The following is a 9,333-nucleotide window of genomic DNA, read 5'->3' as shown; positions in this document are numbered from 1 at the left end:
TACCAAATGCCCTTTAGAGTATTCCTCACCGTGGCCCATACAACTACAAGATACCTGTGGATGGTTTTGCATTGTTTCCCCCATAGTCAATATACTTCAAGACCCAGCTTGTAAGTTTATTTTGCATTTTTCTTCTTGTAACTGTAAAAAGGATAGCTATGAACCTCCAAGATACGGATGAGATTCCCACAGAAAATGCTTGAGCTATGTGGCAGCCACACCTCCATTCCTCTCATTTCTGTCTCACCCATTCTTTTCCAGTTATCCATTTTGTGCTTTGACTGGACTGCAATTTGGCATGCATAGCAAAGGGAGCGTGGGAAGGTGAGATCTTAGGTCCATCCACCTCAGGATTTCAGCCCTACCTGGAGATTCTGGGGATTGAACCTGGGACTTTTTGCATGCAAAAGAGATGCTCTGCCACTGAGCTATGTGTTGGGATATTCCATTCCACCTTAAGAATAGACGTGTGGAATTGTTGTATGTCACATGTTTGTTTACATTCCAGCACAGCTTGCTGGGAACTTCTGCTTGTGTATAGCTTTTGCTTTTGCTGTTTTGCTTTGGACACGAAGGAGATCAGACATGTTTCCTTTTGTCCTGATGTATGCCGAATAAACGGCTTGTAAATATGCTCACACAACTTCTCCTGCCACTTCTGTTGCGTAGCATTTACTCTGCTGAGTAGCGTGCCCTAGCTTCTTAAGCTCAGGTCACAGATGCTGCACCAAGGACTGGAGATTGCCTGACACACCGGCCGGTGGGCTGGAGCCAGCTGGGAGCCTGCCAATTGCCCCCATTTCCTTGGTTGCATGCCAACACTAAGGACCCTCCTGATGCATGTAGTGGTGTCAGCAGCCATGGGCTTCGGGGCCCAAGCTCGCAGCGCCATAGCCCCCCTTCTCAGGGAAGGCCAAACCAAGTGCCCTGGATTCAGCCTGAGCTGCTGCCGCCGCTATCTCTGCAAAATAGTTTTGTGGAGAGTTTGGCAGCAGGCCTGACCAGGATCACTGCCGCTGAGGGGAGCATAGCTGCCAATAGGGCCAGACTGAGATGGGGAGCAGCCAGGGCAGTACAGGCAGCCCAGATCTTGCTGAGAGTCACTTCAAATCTGGTAGTTCTCCTGAAGGCATGAGGGCAGAAGTCAGATCCATTGTATTACCTGAGGACTGATCACTCCTGAATTTCCCTACATCAGTAGTTGAAAGCCCCACACCCTATAACCTCATGGCAGTGGAAACAGTTCTGGGTCCCCTTTGCAGTCAAGAGATTCATTGTAGCAGCTAGAAGAGTAGGGCAAGAAAAGTCTCCCCTTCAGCATGTCTGGCTGCAGAAGCAGAAGCCTTAGCCAGAAAGCAGCATTTTAATGGCTGAACACGTTGATCTTGATCCAGAGAAGCAATTCATCCGCTCAAAATTTGCCATTTTTCTCTCAGTGCTTGAATTCTTCATTTCAGCAACATCCCATTGCTGAGCACTTTGCTGAACAGTGGGGAACACGCCTGTAATTCTTGAATTGTCCAGGGTCCACATTGGTGTTAGCTTCTGTCTGTTTCTTCATTAATTTATCCCTGTGAACCAAATGGGAAGACGCTCTTCTCTGGTCATTTTTTAAATTCCACACAGCCGTGAATTTGAAAGTCACAATGTTGAGTATGTCTCTGCTTTTGGCATCAAGTTTTAACTTAACTTCTCCACTCTTTCAACTCTTTCAATTAAAGTAAGTAGCAGGGGGAAAACAGGCCTGCTATTCTGAGGAAATCCATTATTTACAAACATCCACACAGACACTTTTGTCTGGCAATATACCATAAGTCTCTGACGTCCTGTTACACGTTCACACAGCATGAGGGATCTGGGAAGCAAAATGTCTTCCTAATGGCACTTTCTCTCCAGTTAATTTGGATCCATTCGAGTCACTTGCTGTCTCACCGGATTCTTCTGTGCGACTTAGCACCCAACTGTTCATAGTGCCTTAAAATCCTTGGACTTGCCCCACATCTCTTTCCCGGTAGTGTATGGAAAGGCATATTGCTGTGGAGAAAAAACAACAACAACAACCAGTGGACAAAGGAAATGTCTTCCAACCTTTCCACAAGCTTTTCTGGGAATAGCCTTCAGAACCTTCCCCTCTCAAGTCATTGTGCCATAGCCCCTATGCAGGAATCTCAGCTGAGCACTTGACTTATTTTTTAGGAGAAAGTCTACTTATGATTTCCGGGAGCAATGCACATTTGTGATTCATATTTATAAATGGCAACAGTGGCCACTGAATTGGACATAATTTGCCTGAGGGGATAATAAGGTTTTATGAGTTCTTGCCAATATTTGCTTATTTGCAGATGTGATTAGACAAGGGCAAGTGCCTTCTTAGTACCGAGACTCCGTGGAGGGAAAACAATACTTGGGAGCTTACTGCATATTAATAAGGGGGAGAAAGGCTTACAGAGATTAATATACTTTGAAAAGGAGTCTTTAAAGTGCCACGATGAAGCATCCATACTTGATAGGTGCATTGCAGGTGGTGCACTGTCTACAATTCAGAAACCACTCTGAATAAAAGCAGGGGCAGACTGCAGTCTCCCCTCATTTGCAGACACCGCCGCACACCCTTGCTTTGTGAGAACCACTAATGCTCCATTCTAATGTTTTGCTCTACAATGGAATAAAAAGCTGTGTATTTTTAACCGCATGTGTATGTTGTTAGACACAACCAGACAAAGGGCAAGTCCTACTTGAACCTTATTTCGCACTGGCTGGCTGCACTCTCTCCCTCATTTACACACACACACGTTTCCTTAAAGCAAATGGCTTCCGTGCCCTATTGCGACGGAATAATAATCTGTGCGTTCTTAGCTTCATTTGTGTTTGGGTAGACATAATCAAACGATGGCAAATTCTATTTGAATCTCACTTGCTTGTCTCCCTCCCCACCCCCCTCCCCGCATCCCCTTTCTATCTGCGCGATCCTGCAGGGAAAGAAAGTGCCTTCAAGGCCGGCAGCCAGCTTGAGCACATATTCGTTTGCTACAGCTCCAGCAGCCATGGAGAGCAAATGGCTGAAAAGGAAGCTTCCCCCATGAGGCGAGCCCTTGCTTTCAGACACCCTCAATTAGCAAGGGATTGGGGGGGCGTGTCTTGCTGGCCCTCAGTGCAAATTCCTACCAAGGACAAAGGAGACAGGGATGCCTGTCTTCGAGAAGCCCCTGCAAAGAGGTGGCCTGCAGAGAGAACCAATTTGGGAAGACCCCCCAATGGAATTATGAATTCGTTTTAGGGATGTGTCGTGGATGGAAATCAGACTTTGGTGAATTTCAGTACAAATTGACCTGATATGTACCTCCTGGACTAATGTGTGGGTGGAAATTTAAGTGGCTTTCACATTTCTCAAATGTTCTTGGCTCAAAAAAAAAAAAACCCAAACCCCAAAATAAAACCAAAAACCCATGCACGCTTTATAATGTATTTATAATTATGTGTTTGGAGAGAAAATACATTGAAAACAATTATTTATATGCAAATGTTCGTGTGCATTTTCTGTTACAAAGAAATCAGTCGGTTCATAAGAAGAATCCAGGAAGAGAAGAAGTTTAAGAAGGAATGGGGAAAATTCATAATGTACTTAAGGCTGTAAACAACTAAAAAGTTTGGCAGGATTTGAGCAATGCTTGTAATGTACGGAAAAACTATGGAAAAATGGATTACTATTCTTTTAACAAATGAGAGAAAATAAGACAAGCAGATGAAAAGAAAGATTGATAATGGTGACCATGGAAGGATAGAAGGAATTCAACGGATTCAGAAAATCCTAAATGAGGACGTGAATGATATGTTTGAATTCAAATTTGTTATGTAAAACCTAATAAAAATATATTTTAAAAAAGAAGAAGAAGAAAGATTGGAATGGAATGGAATGATCAGTGATCACATGCAAAAGCAGTCATGGACTAGAAACAGGCAAAGGAATCTTGGGTAAGCACTGGAATCTCTCACTGCTAGGAGATGGCGGTGGTGTGTAATGGAAGGAAGAATTCACAGCATCCCTTGGCCAGACAGCTGCAAAGATGGCACACAGCCTTCCCTGGGACAAAGGTTCAAGACCCATCTAGGAAGGGGAATACTATTTTGATAGGTAGCCAAAGCCAAGGACACAGAACAAGCCATTCTGAGGGCACACTGATAACAGCAACCTCCAGCGGCTCACCAAACATGGCAAGATGTAGTGCAGAAACAGGACTTAGAGCTCCCTAGAACGAAAGGGTGGAAATGGCTTCAGTCATCTTTTACATACCTGGCCAAAAGAGAAGGAAAGGAAAGGAAGCTCTTGAGACTTGAGCCCACAAAGCATTTCTGTAATCATGCAGTCACAGTAGCAGGTAGGAATTAGACACTTCATAGGGCATTTGTCTCCCTCCTGGCTCCACCATCTCAACACCCAATCATTTAGGGAGCACTGTAACATGGCTCCCTCTTTCTCTAGCATCAGACAGCAAAGAGAAAGAACAAAGGACAATAGTCCCACTTCACGGAACACAGTAACACAAACATCCTGTCTCCGTCTCTTCCCACTTTGTGGAGTCAAAACGCACACCATCATGTGATAGACAACAATCCCATGACTGCAATCAGGGAGCAGGAATTCTAACAATTACACCGGGGGGATTTGAATTGCGCTGATATGCCACCGCTCAACAAGGATAATTCATGCCAAGAAAGAGGCTTCTGCATATACAGGGTCTTCTGCCTCAAAATCCAGTCAGTTCTTTGGATCGGGTAGAGAGGCTGAATCCCTATAGAGATCACATTTTGGGAGCATGTGCCAGAGGATCTTTGGATCAAGTTCCTAAAATGTAATTCTAATCTGTGCGCCTCTCTCTCTCTCTCTCTCTCTCTCTCTGTGTATATATATATATATATATATATATATATGTATGTATGTATGTATGTATATAAATATATTCCACTGAAAAACTACTCTGCACTAAGTCTCTTTCGAAGGCTGCAGAACCAGCATAGTCCTGTTGTCAACTCAGTCATTTATGTGGATAGAGAGAGGTAACCACTGGTTCAGTGTAGGCAAATGTGTATGGCAAGGTTCAAATTAAGGCTGCAGGCACACTAGACATTTAAATCACTTTCAAAACACATGTTTCCTCCTTGAAGAATTCTGTGCACTGTAGTTTGTTAAAGTTTTGGTGCGAATTGTAACTCTGTGAGACATAGAAGCCATTTTCTGTTCCTGGGGAAATGACGTTGCAGGTTGGGAGCAAGCCCTACTCACGCACATGGGGTGGGATAGCCCCTGCGCCATTGGGGGTTCCTCAGCCATGTCATCCCTGGCCGGCCAATCCGGATGGTCCAGGGGCGTAGCGTGGGCTATTTAAATGGCCCGCGGCAGAGGACCCGCCCCCTTTTATTCCAGCTTCCTCAGTTCCAGGAGGGTTTGGGACCTTGCCACGCAACTACAGTGCCCAGAATTCTTTGAGGCGGGAAATGTACCTCAAACGTACTTAAAGGGTATAGTTTGTATGCGGTCACAATCTACAAAGAAAAGAATTATAGGCCTAAATTATAGGTCATGGATTTTTATACCTTCTTCACAAGACAAGGATGGGTGTCATGTAGAAACAGGTTTTTACTGGCCTATCTCAATGTTATAAGTACAACATTAGAAAATTGGGTATCTTTGCAATATTAAGATAGAAAGGCAATTATGTAGTAGCAGAATTACTGATTATTTGAGAAAAGGAACCCACAATAAATTATCATTGTTGCTTTAATTGAAATTTTTAAATGTCAGTATTTTATGTCGAGCTCAAGCAGTCAAGTGGAAAATGAAGGAATATACTGGACAAAAAAATAGAGAGAACAGGGCCATTTCATCATTTAGCAGTTGTTAAGTCAGATAACTGTAGCAATGCACAGTAAATGTTTAAAACACAAAAATTATGTCTAATTTGTTTAATGTTTCTTGGAAGCAAATGAGGAAACAAATCATATTTAATAACAATAAAGCGTAATTGCACATTTATTACTGATGTAATTTGAGTTAGGAAGTAGCAGGGATTATCCTATAGTTCATACATCCTAAATCACAATGGAGCTCTTGTAATAATCAATATTTAATTAGCATATAATTACTCACAATAACTGTATTTTAGATGCAAATTAAACAGTTTGGGACATTTTGAATGTTATTTATTTGTCCTAATAGGTCATTTTACCCTGTGTTTAGATCCAAGAATTATTCTTATTGGTAAAGAAGGTATTTGCATTTTCAAAAGAGGAATATTTGACTAAAAATATGGTACAAGAAGACTGAATAATTTATCTTATGTAGATTTTTTCACAAAATTACTATCCTATTATTTTCTTGCAACTGTCATGTTATTCACTTCCTTCGGATAATTCTTTTTAAATCACTGAAGCTCAGTGCAAGTCTATAAATTATAGGAAAGAGCCCAGCCACAGCAGGCAGCAGGCAGTGTGATCCTAAGTAAGGTTATGCAGATGAAATTCCACATATTTCCATAGGATTTACTCCTTAATGTGTTTAGGGTTGCAGCATCCAATTCAGTTGGAGAATTGAACACATGTCCATAGCACTGCTGCTGCAAACTGTTACGATCCAAAAGTACTTTAATTTGAGATGGACTGTGCTTGGAAATTTCACAAGGAAATCAGAATTCAGCTGTGACATGTCCCTTTTCTTTTGGAAGGTAAATGGTGCCTTTTAACAGTGGTTGCAACATTACAAAGCAATGGCTTGTTTGCATCATAATTCAGCCTCAATATACAGTACAGTACTTTGTGAATATGTCTGAACCTTCTGGCGTGTCAGCAGCAAGAATATCGGTAGCTAAATATTGGAAGGAGGAACACATACCCATCAAAGAGGAATGGTTGTCTAAGCTGAGCGAGTACTTGGAACTTGCGAAGCTGACAGATATAATAAGAGACAAGTCAAATAAGACAGTTAAGAAAGAATGGGAGTACCTAAATAAATATCTGATGAGTCAAAGTTCAGCAGTGAAGGTCTGGTTGTGTCTAGAATAACCCTGCAAAGGTAAAAAGCTCCCTGGTACCAAGATGGGGGATGTACTGAAATACAGATAAGTTGGTTTCAATTAGGAATAATGAACTGTCGTGAGACTGACGGAAGTCCAAAGAACAAAAGAATATGAAAAATGAAATACCTAAGAAGTGTCAGCTTCTTAGGAAAACAGACGATATGTAAGAGGTAACTGTTTAAAATGTATGTATTTTGTTTGCAAAGTCTTAGTTTAATAATGAATGAATGCTGTTCCATCTATGATTTTTTTCTTATCTTCATTAAGATTTAATTGTATTAGTTTATGTAATTTATTTTGATTTCTGCTTTTCTTCTTTCTTTTCTTTTTCTTTTCTTTTTGTTATTTGTAACCTTTAAAAATCTTTTTTCTTCTTTTCACATTTAAAAGTTTTGATTTGTATGTATTTGCAATATAACTCAATTAAAAAAGAAAAAAAGAACCTTCTGGCGCGCTCTTCCTTCAATCTCTTGAACGTCATGAGCACCTTGTGGCTCTTTGAGGTTCTCTAGGGCTTATGGACATCACAGAAGCCGACACAACCTTGATCTAGCTATTTCATATTATGGTATGGGTTTTTAAGGGTCACCCTCATCAATTTCTGAGGTGTGTTTTTAGTGGAACATAAAATCCCATAACCATAGTTTGGCATTGTGCTTATTTGCCAACAATCTGCATTGCTTGATTATAGAAATGGCGGAACAAGAAAAATATTACAGTAGGACTGAGGAGGAGGAGAAAGGGAAACCTGTGGTCATGTCAAGAGCTGGCGGCCAAATGAAAGACTGAGGTAATAGTACATGTGCTATGTTGGCTTTTTTCTGCTGCTGCAGTTTGTTTAAAGTTCTAGTCACCTTTCATGGGGATTTGCAGTATTTTATCTGCCGTCTGAGCAAAACTGGAGATGTAACAGAGTACAAATTATGTACCGTTTGTACAGAAGAAGATTTGGGGTGGACAGGAATACCGGATTTGAATGTGCCAGGTGAGAGGAAAGAACAACTTCTGAATATCAATCCTGGAAGAAGAGTGAGCAAACTAACAGTATGCTGTCTGAATATAAGGGGAATAGTTGGAAGGGAGAGAGACTGAGAAAGGAGCATTCACTCTACTTAGAAACTTGGCTGAAAAAAATATGGTCTATCAGCCTGATTGTATGCATGCTTGCCTGAAAGTAAGCCCCATTGAGTCCAGTGGGATTTATCCCAGACCCTCCAAGTGTCCCTATTTTCCAGGAATGTCCCTGATTTATAGAAGCCGCCCTGCTGATTTCATCCCGCAATGTCCCACTTTTCCTTGTTGTTGTTGTTTAGTCATTTAGTCGTGTCCCACTCTTTGTGACCCAATGGACCAGAGCATGCCAGGCACTCCTGTCTTCCACTGCCTCCCGCAGTTTGGTCAAACTCATGCTGGTAGCTTTGAGAACACTGTCCAACCATCTCGTCCTCTGTTGTCCCCTTCTTCTTGTGCCCTCCATCTTTCCCAACATCAGGGTCTTTTCCGGGGAGTCTTCTCTTCCCATGAGGTGGCCAAAGTATTGGAGCCTAACTTTTCCTTAGGATGTCCTTATTTTCATTGGAGAAATGTTGGAGGGTATGGAGTTATCTGACCCCCAAAGCCATCTGAAGGCAATCTTGTATATGGAAGGTTATTTTTATGTTAATGTTTTCTTGTGTTTTTATATGTGTTGGGAGCTGCCCAGAGTGGCTGCAGCAACCCAGTAAGATGTGTGGGGTATAAATAGTAAAATTATCATTATGGAATGGGCTGCCCCTATTTCCATTGGAGAAATGTTGGAGGGTATACTGTCCTATTCACGTGTTACCTAAATGTTGGGTGTAAGTGTACAGAATAAACAGCATAGTATGTCTTCAACATAAGTGTTTTTCAACAGCAGCATGTTGTGAGCAGCTGTGTGAAAAGAATTACCAACTTTGAATAACTAGGAAACCTGGTTGTGTGGGTGTCCCTGCTATGTGGACCTCCTATGCCTACATTGAGCTTCCTCTAAACGAAAGTGTGCACAACACACAGTTGTTGAAAATATATTTATATATTAACAACCTTTTTTGTTGTTGTCAAAAAGTGTGGTGCTCACTGTAACAACATCGTGGTGAGTACTGGCACCTATTTTTCTTGTGGGGGGTGGAGCACTGGGCCTGCTCCACACTCCACAAGTGTATGCATTACCCACAAGTTACTCTTCAACAGGGCTTAAGTGTGCACAGGATGGTCAAAGACATGGGAATCTCAGAATGTTGAA

The sequence above is a fragment of the Podarcis bocagei genome, assembly GCF_964188305.1.
Source record: "Podarcis bocagei genome assembly, chromosome: 17".
NCBI lineage: Eukaryota > Metazoa > Chordata > Lepidosauria > Squamata > Lacertidae > Podarcis > Podarcis bocagei.
This window is presented reverse-complemented; position numbering follows the sequence as displayed.